The following is a 19201-nucleotide window of genomic DNA, read 5'->3' as shown; positions in this document are numbered from 1 at the left end:
AGCGCACATGACGTCCCCCCTTCACGAAGAGAGACAGACGCGGGGCTCTCTAAGTAACGTCATCGGCGCAAAATGCAGCATGTCGCATTTCACGACGGTGGGCACCTGGCCGCGTCGACGGACGCTAGTTGCGCCGGTCGTGCCTGGCGTCACACTAAATAGAGTGCTCACGTTTTGCTAGCGTGGTGTCGCTGCGCCCAGCCTGCACGTGCGTCAACATTGCGTCAGAGTATATCGGGCCTTCATTACGCGCTCGCCGCCACTGCGCTAGCTCCACATCTACATAATTTGGTATCACGGGAAGTGAATAGGCGACGAAGGTAATCGACACGCCTAAACCTGATAATCATAATATGCGTTTCATGAAAAACATGGCTACATACTACGCTCATAGCGTTCTCGCGGCCGTTTCACTAGTTGCACATACACCAAATTTTGTATTGCGTGACGTGAAGGGACGACAAATTTAAATGACATGTCCAAACATGATAATCATGACATGCGTGTCATGTAAAACACGACTACATGCTGCGCTCATAGCACGCTCGCAGCCGTTTTGGTAGTTGAACATATACTAAATTTGGTATTAGGTGACGTTAATAAATGACGAAGGTAATTTAAACGTCCAAACATGTTAATCGTGTCATGGAAGTCATGTACGGCATAATTTACCCCAGCCTCTTAACGTTGTGCTGAATTTAAAGTGACCTACTACCCTTTCTCATTCGTGCTTGGCATATCATCGATTCCCACTGTACGTGGAATCTGGTAATTTTTTTATGAACGAAGTTACTGGGTCCCGCATCACCGCTCCCCACCCTAGCGTTTCAGGCACCTAATGGTCCTTTTCGCAGCTCCCAACCAGAATCAAAATCAGAACGCGCCTAAGCGCATCAAATATTAGTGTAATTACGAAGCGTTTTTTGTATATTAGATGTAGCAGTGAAGTGGAATATGAAGTATCGTGTGAGGATGCTTGTCGTCAAAATGCGCTATCGTGAAAAATGTGAGACTGAAGTTATATAAACTCAATAATTACTTGTTTACAAGCAGCTAAGCAGCTTGTGATTGAGCTGTTCATACCAAACTGGGGAGAGACAGTATTCAGCTATAGGTATACAGGTGATATCATTTTGATTGACAAGTACGCGCTGTCCAAAGTTGTGAACACATCGTAAACCAGGGTTGCCAACTGTCTGGTGATTATCCTACAGTCGTATGGTACATATTCGAAATTTCCCAACCAGCGTAGGGTAGTAGGGCTAGTACGTACGTAGGGTAATTTCAATATTTCACTCGTCATTTATCAGTGACCTATCCACGCGACCTAACCGAAAGTTACATTCGTGGAGAGATCCTAATTGGAAATGTCTTAAAGCTCCGAAGAAGATGGAAAGATTCTTGTGCTTACCTTGTTTTTTTGTTTTTTTACAGCGAAAGCTGTTGTGACATCACAACGCAGTTCACGTGCGCACCGTAGTTGTCCGACACCGCCGCCGATGTCCGTGACCACAATTGCACGAAACAAGAAATGCTCAGTAAAGAAGAAACACAAAGGACGCAATGGGGTTCGAACCCACGTCTCCTGCAAGCCAGCCCAGTATTGTACTGCTGAGCCACACCAGTGAAACTACTTTGCAAACTGGTCTTGTTCGAAGTCAGGAAAGGAATCATCTTAATATGAGTGATAACGCGTCTTAGAACAGAAAAGGGACAATCAAGAGTCACATAATGCGAATTGGCAATGAGTATGTTGTCGAATGACACAACCATTTACAAACGCTCGATATTGTTCACGTAATAACTGTGGCGCATATCCACTGTGAGGGATTACAAAAGCTTCTGCCATAATTCTTCGTCGACGTCAAGCACAGCACAAAAAAAAACGCACAAAGTTCCTTGCAAGAGTGTAGCAGGTACCACGCTTCTCCGAAAGATGGCGTAGGAATCCCTGCCTACTACACAATGACTAATGGCGTAGTGGGTACCCAGCAAGTGTGCGGGATAGTTACCTAAAGAGTGTGCTCTTAAAAGCCGCTCTTCAAAGCCGCACTTCCAGCCTTCGCTGAGACAGTGCTGCGCGTTCTTTTCGAGATGTCTTTTCCGCCATTTGTGCCGTCTGTTGGTTGCATGGATAGGCTTTTAAATTTTGTGAGGGTGGTTGGTGTTTACCAAATGAAGCTCTATCATCGCACTTGAAAAGTCATGATTGGCGTCGACGCGTGTTGCAAAAAATCATGATGACATAACAGCGCCACTTCATCTTCTCGGCACAATTTTTGATGTCATCATGGTCATTGCGACGTCATCGTTGCACGGTCTTTGGAGGGCCGATCACGTCATAGAGTGTACAATATTTGCACGTCATCATTGTTACACAGCGCTGTTACTAAACGTAGGGTAAAACGCAATTAAAAAAGCCAGGCCTGCGCGGTAGGCACAGCACAGTCACAGCGACAGCTAGAATAGCGGCCTTTCAGAGCCTTTTATAAACACTCATTGGGTAACTGCTGCAAGCCCACTTGCTTGATGCCCACTACGGCATTATTATTAGTAAAAAAAATTTTAGGGTAGTAGCTCGGCATTCGCAATGCTATTTTTCATCATTTTTCTGAGAAGCGTGGTGTTCGCTAAACTATTGCGAGGAATTTTGTGCCCATTGTTTATGCAGGCGCTGCAGACGGTGAGGAATTTAGCCGAAATGGGTATGCGCCCCAGATAATAGCTGAGCAATAACAAGCTTTTGTAATGGGTTGGAGCGTAGGACGACCCACTCGTTACGCTATTCGTATTGTGCGACGACTGCTTGTTCTTTCACTGTTTTAAAACGCTTTATAAGTCATTATAACACGATTGCTTTCCGGACATCAAGCCTGCCTAAGGCAAGTTTGACAACAAGTTGCATGCACCGGCGTAACTATGTGACAGCATACCGGGCTGGTACCCAGCTGACTCGGGTTCGAGCTCCACTGTGCCATTGGCACTAGGTTTTTTTTTTTCTAATTTGGCGCGATGTGGTTACGGGTGGCGGCAGCGCACAACTATATACGGCGCTGCGTGAGACCTGAGTTGTGATCTCATAAGAGCTTCCACTGTAAAAAGTTGGTAGGGTAAAGTGGGATAGTTTAGACCTCGGCATAGCGTATTTAAAAAAAATTGTTGGCCACACTGTTGCTACGTGCTTAAAAGGTGTGGGATAGACTTGTGACTGATATTTTGCAGTTTCTTGATGTTTGCTTACCGCGGAGCATGTTTACAGGCAGCTTGTACTTGTGTAATCCGTGTTGAGCGAAACCGGTGCTTAATTTCACGTCTGCGCCCTCAAATATAATTTTATTAAACAAATAGTTCTTGTGTCACGGTTATGCGCCACACAGGAAAGAAAATAGCACTAGCGTGCTAAAGCTGAACAGCAGTTTTGAGCTGCGAATTGATCGCTCCAAAGTGGTGGGGTATCCGGTCTATCATATTGCACAGGTTTCTGAAAAGCCCATTCGCATTGCAAATTGATAAATATGGACGTCATCCATTCATTATTTAGAAACTCAATGAGAATACTGCAGTTTTTTATTCTTTATATTTGCATAGGAAGTCGCATGACCTAAAAAATGTAGCGAAGCGATTTGGCGTGAGGGTTGTGTTAAAGCACCAACCACGCCTCGTCGCATTTGTTCTGTAGTGCACGAGATGGCAGGTAACGTAACAAAAAAAAAATTACACCATCTCGCACTAAAGGAAACCATGAGGAGCATGCAAAGCTGCGCATGGGTCGACTTCCGCTCTTGCCTGGTGTTAAAGCACCCTTGCAAGTATAGCATATATTACCATGCAGTTTCGGTTGCTGTTATACGTCCCGAACTGTTGTTGAAGCACACTCCCTGGGTTCAAGTTCATCGCGCGTCTGCAGAAACTTGTCTCCTGACACCATCACATGATTGCTGAAAGAATGTAAGGGGGAGAGGTCACAGCCTTTTACACGGCTATTTACGCGTGATTTCATAACATTGTACGCGGAAGGTCCCACGTGCTGGAGTTTGCTCTTCCATAACTAAGCAATCTCGAATTGGCCAGCGCTACACCGCTTCTTCTTGTACGTTTGTTGATCTATAGGTGGCAGTCAACTTCATTTTGTTGACCGGTTTGAGAGCAAAATGTTCTGCGCACCAGTGATGCCAACCCTATAGGGATAGAGCGACCTAGATCCCTAGATCTAGGAACTTGCTCTTTCAGCGGTTTGGTGTCTTTTAAAAAAATCTATGGAAATTTTTGTACGGCTCTAGAAAAGTTTACATTATGCGGCTTCATTACGGGCGTTACAGAGTAGTCATGCTTTTTCAACTAGAAAGGCTATAAAAAATAATTTTCTGTTTCCTCTTCTTATATATATAAGAGTTTTAGTGTTTTGCTGGGCCGAGCGAAGGCGACAGCAGTTCTGCAATTTCAGATTATTATACCCTATATAATGGAGGAAACAAACTTTGTCGTTGTAAGTGTTTACCTTGCAGATGAAATATTAAGAGCGCCTTGAGCGCTTTCCTGCTCGCGGAAACAAAGAGGATTTTTTTTTGTTTCCCTATAGTTCTCATGAGCATGAGCCCAGCTTACGCTCACTGCATACGTGACTTCACCGTGCAAAGTCTACATGGGAAATAACTACTGAACCAGGAGGCCTAAAAGAACTAGAGCGAGAATAGGACTGAAAATTGTAGCAACTGGTATGGATACATTATTACAAAAAAAAAAAAAAACCGCCGGTCCTGCACGGAAAGTGCCACACATGTCACAGCGAAAGCTGGAAGAACGGCCTACTACAAGCACAAATGCTTGCATTGTACCATAAATAAAATAAAAATGGGGTAGTGGAGATCGTTCACAATAGCTTTGTGAACTAGCGTGTAGCGTGTAGTGTGTAGCTATCCACTACACACTAGTAAGGCATTATATGCATTTTGTTTATGTTGTGCTTGACGACAACAAAAAAAAATATGTCCGCGGCCTTCTAATATGGCTTGGAGCAGTGTACGACCCACACTTTATGCAATTGCCATTGTGCGACTCCTGGTTCTTGCTTTACAGTTGCAAAACACTCTGTTAACGTTATTCCTTACCAGACAAATGAAGCCTGTACGGGGTCAGTTTGCAATAGAGCCTGGCTAATAGCTCCGAATAGAATAATGGGCCACCCCTCGGCGGACCTGGTTTCAATTCCCATTCTGTCCGCGGTATTTTACAGCGAACGCTGTTATGAGATCACAAATCGGGTCACGCGCAGTTACACGCCGCTGCTGGTGTCCGTAACCACATCGCGCGAAATTAAAAAAAAAACTAGCACCAATGACACAGTGGGACTAAAACCCGGGTCCGCTCAGTGCCAGCCCAGTATTCTACCACTGAGCCACACCAAGCTTGGGACTTGTTGGCAAACTTGCCTTAGGTAGGCTTGATGTCGGAAAGGAACGGCGTTAATATGAGTAATAAAGCGTTTTGAAACAGTGAGATAACAGCCAGTCGTCGCACAATGCGAATAGCGTAACGAGTGGGTCGTCCAGTGCTCCAACCCATTACAAAAGCTTGTTCTTGATCACCTATTAACTGTGGCACATACCCACTTCAGGCGTTATTACTCATCGTCGTCAGTCACTGCATGAACAATTGGCACAAAACCGCTTGCATGTGTTTAGCGGATCCTACTCTTCTAAGAAGAATGCGAAAAAATAGAATAGCGAATGCCGGTCTACCGCCCTAAAATTTTGTTGATTAATGCCTTCGTGGGTGTCAAGCAAGTATGCTTGCAGCAGTTACGCAATGAGTGTTTAGAAAAGGCTGTGAAAGGCCGCTCTTCCAACTGTCGCTGTGACTGTGCATGCTGCGTCTTCCACGCATTCCATGACGTTTTTTTTTTGTTTCGTTGCTTTTTTTTTCTTATTTTATGCACTAAGAGTTACGGACACCGGTGGCGGTGGTACCAAAATCGACCCTTGTTGTGATCTCATAACAGCTTTCGCCATAAAAATCCATGCTGAGAAGAGACGAGAGATATTTTAAAGTCTCCGTGAGAGTGAGAAAAGGGTTACAGTGTACTAGTGTACTAATAGTGTATTAATAGGGGTAGTGTGCTAAGACGCATACGCACACTTGAGGCACCTCATGTTGCCTACGAGCGATGGCTTCACAAGCATTTCCTCCGCAACGTCCGCGCCTACGCTATAAGCGGACGTTGCGTCTTATCTTAGCGGGCTGTGTTATACTGAATAAGCTCTTACTACCCGCACGGTCAGAATTGTATCCCTGCGCATTCGCATTTCTTGTTTATTAATACAAAACAAATGTTGGAACGAATTGCTGGCTGTCACACAAGTCCCGTTAATTAGGGAGGCGATCGCCGGGCTAATTCCAAGGGCCGAAGTATCGGCCCCCCGAACCGCACCACGAAAGCGTGGACAATTTAGAAGTGGTCCTTTTTGGCGCGCCAGCGGACGCCGGCTGTGGCCCAAAGAACAAGTCGGAGCCGAGAGTTGATAAACAAACAAATTATATTCTCAATAATGGCAGATCGAAAACAATACACAAAAATGCACACTCCACAATAGTTGCATACAATATGTCACCAATCAAACCAATCAATCAACGTATTACACAATACAATCAGCCACACTTGAAACAACGGACACGGACAACAATACGCACTACAATGCAGTCGCATGCATTGAACAACCAAGACACTTAAAGACTAAAGAGATAGAAAACCTATTCAGTCCAAAGTCCTTGGAACAAAAGTCTGAATGATACTCTTCCGAGAATCACTCACTCAATGTCCAGGGTTGTTGTCGTTCCGCTGCCCCCTAAAGTTTCTCTTCCAGGAAACCTCCCATCTTCAATTGGCCACTCTTTAAACTTCAACTTCTTCGCCGGAACACGTCGGCTTCACACCCGCAGCTGTTGCCACGGGTCTTCGCTCGATAGCGGTAAACACACGCTCTTTCCTGTAGCCCGAGCCTTCACCCCTCAGGTGGAAATCCTCTTCATCTCCGGCTTCGTCTCTACGGACCAAAACCTTCGCCGACTACACGGCGGAATCCCTACGCGCTCTGGCGTTAACTTCCGTCTCCTCCTGATTTCTCGTCTCGGCTGCTCGATTAAATACGTTCCGCGCCACCTTCCAGAAAGTTCTCCTCATTTCGTCAGCGCGATGCGCAACGAAGGCTGGGGAGAGGCGCGAAACGGTTCGACTGCCCTCCGCGTCGGATGACTCATCTCGGCGTGACCACGCCTCCTTCGTTCTAGAAAAATCGAGGGCTTGCTCGGCCGCCGTTGTGGGGTGAGGAGGTTCGTCGAGGAAGCCACGCTTCTGCGGGGAAAGCGCGCGCCCCCTTGGCCGTTTGTTTTCTTTTTCTTTCCCTTTTTTTGTTTCTTTTGACTTCGCGGCGTTTCTTCCGCGCGTTACCGCAAGAATTTGCGGCGCGCCTATTTTTAGCGCTCGTTCTGTGACACTGCCCCCCCCTTTAAGAATATTATCTCATAATATTCAAAACCACACAAACGAGCGCAAACAGTCACCACACACTCTCACAGACTGTAACACAATCCGTCGCTCATGACATTTCACATTCACAATATATCACTCAATACGATTGGACATTACATTCAATCTCACACACATGTAATATAACCGCAGGTACATGAGTACAACGCTTCATCACACATTCCAAACAATACAAACGTACAAGGTTCTGTCTTTACAACAATTATACAACACTATACATCACATCACAGCACAGACACTTCGACACTTGTGACACAGGATAACACAACACTAACACAACATATGGCACTCAGCACTGCCAAACACATTCTGATTCGACTTAAACACTTATCCTGTGTACTTTGAGCGGCGCTTGCGCCCTTTCTTGCGGTGCTCGCTCGATCTTTTCTTGTGTTTCCAGGTTCTTTTTCGGCGAGCCCTTTCCAACGACGATATCTGAGGCGTCGTCTCAGCCATCGTTGTCTCTTCCGACACCATTAACGCGTCATTACATTCGACGGGTCCTGTCTGTTTATTTACCCACTTGATCATGCCTCTACATTTTGCCCGGCTGGCCAACTCCGTCTCCTTTACACTGTCGGTCGGTTGAGGTCGCGCCGACGTAAATCCGGTTGCTCGGCCCGTGAACTTATTCGACACGATCGCCTTCTCCTTCGCTGTCTCTTGCGCCGCGGCTTCGCCTTGGGCTCTAGTGAGATCCGTCACGGGCTGCTCCTTCACTGTGTCTCGCGGCCGCTGTGTTGGCGAGGGCTCTATCTTCAGGTCTTCTCCCAAACATTCTGGATCACTTGGCCCTCGCGCCCCGTCGATGTTCCCGATGACAAGGTCATACAGGGGGGTCGTCATGCATAAAGCAGTAACCTTCCCGCTGAAGTACGGGGTTTCGACCTCAATTTCTGCTTCGGGAAGCATTCGAACCGTACGATCAATTAGGCAAACCGCTTTCGTTCTGCCTGTCAACTCACTTTCCCGTACCAAATCTCTCCTCACGATAACCGTGGAGCTACCGGTGTCTCTTAGAACCGTAATCTTCTTGCCTGCAATCGTTCCAGGAAGCGTTGGCATTCCCTTCGTAACACCGGTTGGCGGTTTTGACATTACAGCCCCCACAATAGGAATTTTCTCCCCATTCTTCAACTCTACGAATCCATCAGTGACGGCATTATTATCAGATTTCGGTGCTGCTTGCACACAGGATACCTGGTGAGTTTGACTCACTCCGTTCCGACATGCATCTGCTTTGTGCCCAGTCTGACCACACTTGAAACATTTTACAACCGTAGGGCTCGTAAAGATCGTTCGACAGTTTTTCGCGCGATGACCCACTCGGTTGCACAGAAAACATCGCGGAATGCTCTCTGGTGCACGCTTCTTTTCTTCGGGAGCCAATTTCTTCGAATCGTCGGGACACTCCTTCTTTACCTTGGCCAAATTAGTGCCTCCTTGCGCTTCCAAGAATTGATCAGCCAATTCAAGCATGTCTTCAAGTGAGCCAGCCTTCCTCTCTTTTAAGTACAGTGACAGGCTTGGGTGGCAACTAGTAAGAAATTGTTCTCTAATTAGCAGCTCTCTAAGCTCATCGTACTCCTGCGCTGTCCCTGAAAGTTCAATCCATCTGTCGAAATAATGGCAAAGTCGGGCGGCATACTGCGTAGCCGTCTCACCGTCAGCTGGCTTTCCTGTCCGAAATCTGTCCCGGAATCCTTCCACAGTGAATCTAAATCGCTTCAACAAAGCAGCTTTCACCTTTGCATAGTTGGCTGCATCGGTCGGCGTCAGCCTACCGTACACACTGAGCGCTTCACCACTCAAGCAAGTACTCAAAGCAGTTGCCCATTGATGTTCCGGCCAATTCTGGCTCTTCGCAATCGTCTCAAATCGGTGAAGGTACGCGTCAAGGTCGCTCTTCCTTTCATCAAACGCCACGAGCAACTTGCTTGGGTTCAAGCGGAAGCCATGATCCTCCCGTTCGCTGCTTTCAACTCTAGGTTGGACGGGAGTTTCACTTCGCTGTTGCAAACGGAGCCGCTCGAGTTCAATTTCGTGCTGCCGCTGCCGTTCCCTTTCAGCCATCTCCGCTTCTCTTTCTTCTTTCAGCTGTCGCTCCCTCGCTTCTCTTTCTTCTCTCGCCCTTTCGGCTGCCAACTTCTCTTGTTCCAACTCAGCTGCTTTTTCTTCCTTGGCTCTCTCAGCTGCCAACCTTTCTCTCTCCAGCTCAACTTCAATTGCTGCTCTGTTTCTTCTTTCGCTCTTTCAGCTGCCAGCGTTTCTCTCTCCAACTCAGCTGCCTTTTCTTCCTTGGCCCTCTCAGCTGCCAACCTCTCTCTCTCCACCGCCTCTTTCTCCTTCTGGCTTACCCACTTCCGTAGTTCGGCGCCAGAAAGACCCATCTTCTCACCAAGAGCAACTAACTTTTCGAGATCCATTGTGTCTCGTAACTCGCAAATAAAACCTTGCCGCGTGCAAAAAGTATCTGCCTAAATCAGTCTATCGGAACACTCCCCTGCACTCGTTAACGAGAACACTGAACAACACACAAAATCGTTCCGATAGCACTATCAACAACTCGAGGCTCTTTCTCACTACTTTGGACACACTGTGCACCAAAAGGTCCTGTTTCGCGGACGCCAGATTAATTGTCACACAAGTCCCGTTAATTAGGGAGGCGATCGCCGGGCTAATTCCAAGGGCCGAAGTATCGGCCCCCCGAACCGCACCACGAAAGCGTGGACAATTTAGAAGTGGTCCTTTTTGGCGCGCCAGCGTACGCCGGCTGTGGCCCAAAGAACAAGTCGGAGCCGAGAGTTGATAAACAAACAAATTATATTCTCAATAATGGCAGATCGAAAACAATACACAAAAATGCACACTCCACAATAGTTGCATACAATATGTCACCAATCAAACCAATCAATCAACGTATTACACAATACAATCAGCCACACTTGAAACAACGGACACGGACAACAATACGCACTACAATGCAGTCGCATGCATTGAACAACCAAGACACTTAAAGACTAAAGAGATAGAAAACCTATTCAGTCCAAAGTCCTTGGAACAAAAGTCTGAATGATACTCTTCCGAGAATCACTCACTCAAAGTCCAGCGTTGTTGTCGTTCCGCTGCCCCCTGAAGTTTCTCTTCCAGGAAACCTCCCGTCTTCAATTGGCCACTCTTTAAACTTCAACTTCTTCGCCGGAACACGTCGGCTTCACACCCGCAGCTGTTGCCACGGGTCTTCGCTCGATAGCGGTAAACACACGCTCTTGCCTGTAGCCCGAGCCTTCACCCCTCAGGTGGTAATCCTCTTAATCTCCGGCTTCGTCTCTACGGACCAAAACTTTCGCCGACTACACGGCGGAATCCCTACGCGCTCTGGCGTTAACTTCCGTCTCCTCCTGATTTCTCGTCTCGGCTGCTCGATTAAATACGTTCCGCGCCACCTTCCAGAAAGTTCTCCTCATTTCGTCGGCGCGATGCGCAACGAAGGCTGGGGAGAGGCGCGAAACGGTTCGACTGCCCTCCGCGTCGGATGACTCATCTCGGCGTGACCACGCCTCCTTCGTTCTACAAAAATCGCGGGCTTGCTCGGCCGCCGTTGTGGGGTGAGGAGGTTCGTCGAGGAAGCCACGCTTCTGCGGGGAGAGCGCGCGCCCGGGGAGCCTTGGCCGTTTGTTTTCTTTTTCTTTCCCTTTTTTTGTTTCTTTTGACTTCGCGGCGTTTCTTCCGCGCGTTACCGCAAGAATTTGCGGCGCGCCTATTTTTAGCGCTCGTTCTGTGACACTGGCCGAGCAGGTCGCGCAAGCGACGTAAGCCACACGCATCCCAAACAACTGAACTTTTATTTCCTTTGAAGTGCACGAAGAAACGTCACGTGGTTCCCATTATTGGCATTCGCGAACTCGCGTCGCGCACAGAAGCCCTGTTTCGCAGCGCTACAATGCTCTCTCCCGCCCCTAGTAAACGGGTCAACACAACGTTCTGGTTCAAACGTCCATTCGCACCGGAGGCCTTGTGAGTCGTCCACTCCGCGTGAACCTTTGGAGGAGTGGTTGGTCTGGTTCAGTCTGGTCTGCTGGTAGCCTTCTTGGCTGTGGAACTGGAGATGGTGCACGACCACTTCACTGTTGCCCACATGCGCTAGTTTTACGTGGTCAAGCGAAACCACGCCATGACAGCCACCTCTTTCGATCGTGATGTGCTTTTCTCCTCGTTTCACCACCTTGAATGACCCATCATAAGGGGGCTGGAGTGGACGATGTACAGCGTCGTGCTTCACGAACTGGCAGGAGTAGAGATCACTGGGCACAAGTCACAGCTTGCTTACAATGCCTTGCAGTCGCAAGGGGTACTCGCTGTTGACCTGGGCGTTTGCGTTTTTACTGTCGGCGACAAACTCCCCCAGAAGGCGAATTGTACCGTGTACGATTTAAGCCGAGCAGCAGCCAATGTCCGCCTTCATATTCGACCTAATTCTCAATAAAACCAGACGTAGAGCCTCCACCCAACTGTGACTTGAAGTTGCTGTCGGGCTAGTCTTCAGTTGTCGATGGAGCCTTTCCACCATACCGTTGCTGATGGGATGGTAGGCCGTTTTTCGGACGCGCCGGATTCCTAGGAGCCGCTTGATTATACCGAATAGGGCACTCCAATTGCGTTCCGCGATCCGTTGTCACGGTCGATAGAACTTCGAATCGCGCAACCAGGGGCAGATGAAAGTGTGGGCCACCGTATCAGCAGTGATATCCCATTTCGATAACTAGTGTGCCCTCCAAAATTATAGAACACGTCATCAACTCGCAAATAGTGAGGTTTTTGACTCCTGTAACTTCTTTCATCAATCACAACACGGATTTCGGAAAAGGCCTCTCCTGTGAAAAGCAATTAGTGCTCTTTCTTCACGATTTGCACACTAACCTGGACCGTAACATGGAGACCGACGTAATCTTTCTACACTATTCTAAAGCATTTGACAAGGCTCCTCACCACTGCCTTTTGTTAAAACTTTCACAGCTTCACCTACAACCTAGCATTCTTCAATGGATTGAACAATTTCCCACTAATCGTTCACAGTCTGTCTTCGTTAACGGTCATCAATCTAACCCTCGAGATCTCTCAGTCACATCAGGCGTTCCTCAAGAATGTGTCCTTGGTCCTCCCCTTTTTTCCTAATATATATTAGCGACTTGCCCAGTCATATAACCTGCAGCATTCGCATGTTCACCGATGACTGTGCCATTTATCATACTATATTTAACCCCCATGATCACCTAGACCTAAAAAAAATCTTAACAGCCTTCTTAATTAGTGCAAGACATAATTAATGCCCCTAATTCGTCTAAATGCCACCTTGTCTTTTTCCCGTCGTCACAGCCCATATCGTTTCCAATATTTCATCGTTAACCACCCAATTGACCTGGTACCAAATTATAAATGTCTTGGAATCACAGAAGCTTTCGGATGCCTTGCGACAATTGTACGATCGGCTACTCTCTGTGCAGATGCTACTGGAACACCGTCATCGCCTTTCGTCGGCTCAAAAAGCAGTCAAAGCTGCCTTGTGCTTTTTGAAGACTACAGGCCTACGTGACCACCTCTAACTTTTGTGCCGTGCTACCGCTGCATACGCGCCAGCCGATTGACTGACAATCTTCCTTTTTTTGTTCTTCTCTCTCTCTCTCTCTTTCTTCTCTTTCCTCTCTCTCTCTCATCTTTATGCCCCCTTCCCATTCCCCCGGCGTAGGGTAGCAAACCGGGCATGTGCTTGGTTATCCTCCCTGCCTTCCCTCTTGTTATTTATCCCTTGGAATTACCTTATCATATGACTTATCATGGCACACGCACATCGCTAATGTAGTCTCAGCGTTCAATAAAGCACTCGGTTTCCTCAAGCGCCATCTTCGTCACAGTATGATGCTTCACTTCGGAGCGCTGACAAGGACGGACACTGCCTATTGTCTAACGCCGGACATTGCGGTTCATTCTGGGCCACACGAACCTATAGCTCTGCGCAGCCGCTGAGTGGATTGGATTCCCGGATGCGAGATGCCATGCAGATATTCATAAATGTTGCGGTGAAGGTCCGGTGGCACGAACAGCCTGGCCCTAACGGTGGACATATCACAACATACAGATCCTGTCGGTCCATCACTCATTGCAGCTTCAAGGCGCTGGTTGTGGACTTCAGTAGACGCTTCCACTCCGGATCACTGCGTTGAGCCGTCACTAGTGTGGCAGGCAGACGGCGTTCACAGAGCTGCGCGTAAGATGCCGCTGCATTGTCTTCCTCGCTCACATGACGTATATTCGTCGTCAATTCTGCGATGTAAGGCATTTGGTGGAGCTCCCGTGCCACCTGCGCACCCGTATTGGGGTTGATCGGATGCATTGCGTAAGTCAGTGGCTTATCATCCATGAGTACGAAAAATTCTTGACCTACGTAGTGACGGAAAAGTCGTAGAGCCACGTATATGGCCAGAAGCTTCCTACCAAAGGTGATGTATTAGTGGTTGGCTGCGCTCAATTTTCTAAAGAAAAATTGGTTGCCACCTTCCGCATGAGTTCTGCATTAGCACGGCTACAATAGCCACGTCTGAGACGTCCACCAATACACATTGTGGTACCCCGATTGGCGGGTATGTGAGCAGAGCGGCATTCGTGAGAGACTCCTTCATACGCCAAAACGCATCTACCGCTCTGTCGTTCCACCCAATGTCGCTTGCCTTAGTTCCTGGAGCTGCTATTAGGCTGTGCGGCGGGTCAAGGATGTGGGTGCGCTTCTGAACAAACCTACGGTAGAAGTTTACGAGTCCTAGGACCTCTAGGAGCTGGCGGATGGTTTTTTGTTTGGAAACCGTCCTACTGCTACAACCTTGTCCGGATATGATTGCAGTCCCGCACTCGAAATACTGTAGCCCCAAAGTGGCAGCGATGGTACTCCGAACATGTACTTGGCCGCATTGATAACGATGCCATGTTCTGCCAGTCACTGTAACACGCAGCATAGACGACTCTCGTACTCTTCGGGCGTGCGGCTATCGATCAGCAGGTTATCCAGCTAAACCGTGGAAAAGTCGAGGCCTCGCACAATGCCTTTCATGAACCGCTGAAAAGTTCGGCCAGCATTCCGTACGCCAAAATCCGTAGAAATTCAAACATTCCGAATGGCGTTCTTATTTCAATTTACGAAACAAGCAGCACGTATCTGATGGTATGCTCTCACTAGATCTGAGAAGATGTTCGCGCCCTGCAGGCAGTAGGTCTGTTCGAGTGGCACTGGGTAGAGGTCCGGCACAGTCACACGGCTTACATCGCTCTATATTCCCCTCAGGGAGTCGCGAATCAAAAGAAAAGGGATACACTGCGAACCGAGGGCAACATACACTCTTAATATTTGTTTTTATTTGAACATACTGCAGGCTTTTCACGGCCCATGCGGGAGTGGAGACAAGAAAATACATACTAGGCATCTAAAAAATGCATAATGGAACAACAAGGAAAAAATACAATGGCAAACAACTCATAATTCAAAATGGACACACTGTATTCTGTTCATAAATGATTGAATGGTGTTACAGCACACAATATTGTTGTCTAGTCTATTCCAATGGTGGATAGCTGACGGAAAAAGAGAATGTTTGTGAGCGTTAACACGACTGAAAGGTTGGTGGATAATTTTCTAATGGTTTAGTCGCGATGAGTGTTTGGGCGAGTTTAGAAGGTAATGAGATCGTGATATGCGGAATTGACCATGATATAATTGGTAAACAAATTTTAGTCGCAAGATAATTCTGCTATGCGAAAGAGGCTTTAAGTTTGGCCTTGCGAGCAAGCCTGCAGAACTAGATTGCCTCGAGAAGTCTGAGTATACAAATCTACCTGCCAATTTTTGATTATTTCTATTTTATTAATGAAGTGCTTTTGATGTGGACTCCAGATGAGGTAGGTGTACTCTAAACATGGTATAATTAGTGTTTTGTATGCATAAAGTTTAAGGTGTGATGGTGCAGTGCGCAATTTTCTCCTCTGGAAGGAAAGCTTCCTCTCCGCTTTACGAAATATGGCTAAAACACGTGGTTCCCAGTTGAGGTTCGATGAGAAAGTAATGCCTAAGTATTTTACTTGGTCGCTTTTGTCGATAGTTGTGTTTTCTATAGTATACGGAAAGGTAAGGGGGTTGGTCTTATTTGTGATTATACTCAGAGATCAGTCAAAACATGCAAGTTTATAACAAATACTGAAAAAATGCACGTCGCAACTCTTACGAGCGGCCGCCGGCGAGCAGAAGCTTCCATTGAAGATGCCGGTGGCGCCACCTCTCCTTATGTGACGCCAAATGCGTCATAGGAGCGGCAGAGTAAGCCCTCCTCTAGTACACTGTAGCGACGTCCCCTAGTACACATCACGGCGGCTTTCTCCTCAGCAAAACGACTCTCAGCGCAGGAGCAAAAGAAAGCGACAAGCAAAGAAGTATAACCGCGGAAGCGCCATCCGCTGAAAATGACCCCAATGAACAGTCGCCACCGAATAGCGAAGAACCCCAAAAAGCATCCAGCTCAGATGGGGTACGAGACGACTTGAACTTCTTAACACGATAGCGTTAGGGGGCTCATGTAGCAGAAATTACGCCGTGGGCGTCGGCACCGTTGATTGCGAGCGAGAAATTGAGAAAGAAGCAAATCAAATATATATTGAAGTTTGCAGTCCCACTGAGGATCGCACTCTGGCAGTTTGCATGCCTAGCAGATGTCCTACCACAAAGCCACGATGTTATTTGCAGCTGCTTCGAAAAAAAAAAAACACTACATAAATGCCATGTAGTGAAAAGAGTCTCCTTAACGCATTTTGTTCGACTGGTGTCACGACGAAAACGAGCCCATTCGGTGATTTGTAGGGAAATATGGGAGGCTAACAAACTACGTCGATAAAGGCCGCGATAGTGCAGCCATTGCCGCTAAAAACAGACAAGAACTTTCAAACAGCTCTAAAAATGGACAACTATGCCCATCTAGCGGAAAAATTATCATGCCTTTCCAGAGGCGTTGATCAAGCAAACAGTAAACGCTAGATAATGAGCTGGCATCTGTGAGGCATTGTTAGACTCTTCATGGCCTCCGAGAAGGCAAACGCGTGGCATGCATTTTGGAGGCCATGCAACTCTTGCTTTAGATCAAAAGTCTGTATGTACCATTCGTTCGTGCGCTGGTACAATCTACTGTGTGTGTGTTTACGTAACAAAACATATTAATAAGTTACACTTAGGGGTTGAAGGTCGCACTAGGGGCCCGATTTCGCTATCGCGTTCAACTCTTAAAGGCAAAGCTTAATGGTCCCCAGTGTTTATTGCACTGGAAAACACTTGCTAAGTGCTGAACGAAGCAGTTTTCCTGAGTGGGTATGCTCTTCATTGCACTTGGACATAATACGAAGAAGCGAATGTGGTGCCGGGAAAAGTTGTCTTTTTTTTTTTTTGCAACAGGATGCCCACCCCAAAGCGAACTTCTTTAACAACACCATTTGTCTTCACAGCAGGAAGCGGAAAGCTTTCTCCAAAAACTGGAGATGCCTTCGAACTTTGTGTTGGAGCCGAGGTGTTATGTAAATATGATGAATAAAAAATATTATGTACCGCCACATCACTTTTGAACACATAAATTTGCATTATTTCTGTATTTTAAACAGTTCTTTGGGTGAAATATTGTGGTTGGTAGATGTCTTGTAAATTTTATGCGTATTCTATGCGTAATAAGTTGTACAAAGTAGAAAAGTCAAACTTGAAAATAAAAATATGTTACGTTCACGTAAGACAATGCGTCTGCCGACCGGAAATGTAACTATACAGCTGGAGCTGTGCTTGTGTGAAATTTTAAGATCACAATTTTTTACAAATCAAAATTGTTGTGTGTGCCTTTTATTGTTTTCCTAAAAACATGGATGTTTACGTGCGTATGAAGCATTTTCTTACGCGAAAAGTGCTATGTTCTCCTTAACTTCAGTGGCGAGTTCTATCGAGTAAGGCCTACGGTCACGCGTCGAGCATGCGTTCAAGGCACATAGATTATTCGGAAATGCCTGATGCATAAACACGTGCGAAAATTGCGCTCCTCCCAATTAGAACCTTATTACATTGGCGACGATGTTTCACTGAATCGCGGCTTTCCGGAACGCAGCCCCCATCTCGATCCAGCACTGTCGTCATAGGAGCAACGTGTTTCTGTAGCGCTGTGAAACGGTACTTCTGTGCGTGATAGCCAACAGCACAAGCACGAGGAGCAACGTGACTTTTCTTAGTGCACTTCAAAGAACATAAAGGTTCCGTTCTTGTTCGGGGCGCGTGTGGCTTATCTTGCTTGCGCGACCTGCTCCGCCTGGCGGTGCGTTTCAACATTGGTGACTCGAATTGTGGTGCAGCCACCGCGATTGAGCTTCAACGCGACTATGACTTCGACGTCCACAACGAACGCTACGCCCAGTCTCCTCAGTCTACGGTAAGCTGCCATCGTTTTGGACCGCGGACCCCGTACTCAAGTTTATTCAAGTAGAAAAGCCCAGTTGTCAGCGCAACGCATCACTTCAGACTTGATCAAATATCACGACATCGTATAAGCAGCCCCCCCGCCACCCCCAGCCAGTGAATCGCGGGATCTCTTGCTCGACCCACCTGCTGAAAAAGCATAGGTCTCTCATCCACCGTGTCACGCTCCCCGAATCACAGCGACCACCGCAATTGCTTAACGACAGGAACCGTGTTGACCGTACTCCTCGTAAGGCGCTGTGGCACACGCAACTACTACGCTGCGAAACAATAAACAGCTTAGACGGAGCATTTTTTTCGAGAACTGTTTTTGCAAAAGCTGCCGTCATGTGTTCGCTTGGTTGTCGAGGTGTCAGAGCAGAAAGACCTACCTGCGGTCGCCAAGCTCGCTGATCGGCTCGTGGCGGTCACCAGTCCCACATCACTGGCGGCCATGCGAAAACAGGCGCAGGATTAACTCCAGCAAATGCATGCAGATGTTTCTCGAATCACGTTATCAGCTTTGTGTGCAGGTGTGAGCATAGGTGTGCGGACAACCAGATCGCGCGGCCGAAAGCATCGGAGCGCTATCTATAGCGACTCGACGCCTGCTGCGGTGTGCATGCGAATCCCGTCGTATCAGATGGCAAAACGAAACGTGGGTGTCGCTGTCTTTGCTCTATCAAATTTGTGCCTTCTTTTCTGCTTTTCACGTTGTGGCTGCAAAGGCGCCGGTTCCAGCACCGAGCTGACGACGTTATTCGCACCGGTTGAATAGCGTAGCTAATCATAGCTAAAGTCCCTTGATCTTGAGAAAGTACCGCCATTCACTGTACTCGCCGCCACGCACTCGACCTCCTCTCTCCCTCCTCGCCCCCCTTGGCATCCTCCCGGCCTCCCACACTTTTTCTGCACGATGATTGGTCTCCTTCGCGGTTGACTTTAGGGACGTGTGGATCTTGCGCTTTGCTTGTGTTTTTCTTTTTCGCTCGCACCATTTTTCGCCGACGCTCCGCGTAACAACCGTAGCGCGCTTTGTTATCTGTGCTTTGTGCGGGCGCTATGCCATGCTGTTACGCCCATGACTGCAACAACCACAGCGGGAAAGGTTACGCACTTTTCATGATATCCTACGGTAAACG

General features: G+C 47.5%; 1 protein-coding gene across 1 annotated transcript in view; it reads right to left on the bottom strand.

Annotated features, from left to right (window-relative positions):
* The window catches only part of LOC142785210 (uncharacterized), an 84932-nt gene extending 66287 nt beyond the window's left edge, over positions 1-18645 (bottom strand). The window contains exons 1-2 of the mRNA XM_075883659.1: positions 18573-18645; positions 18452-18504 (exon numbers count right to left, since the gene is read on the bottom strand). The gene's annotated coding sequence lies outside the window, so the exon portion shown is untranslated. The remainder of the gene's footprint in view (positions 1-18451; positions 18505-18572) is intronic.
* Positions 18646-19201: the final 556 nt, after the last annotated feature.

Source organism: Rhipicephalus microplus, unplaced genomic scaffold (assembly GCF_043290135.1).
Source record: "Rhipicephalus microplus isolate Deutch F79 unplaced genomic scaffold, USDA_Rmic scaffold_19, whole genome shotgun sequence".
NCBI lineage: Eukaryota > Metazoa > Arthropoda > Arachnida > Ixodida > Ixodidae > Rhipicephalus > Rhipicephalus microplus.
Note: the sequence above shows the minus strand (reverse complement) of the source record. Positions and strands in the feature narration are given on the sequence as shown.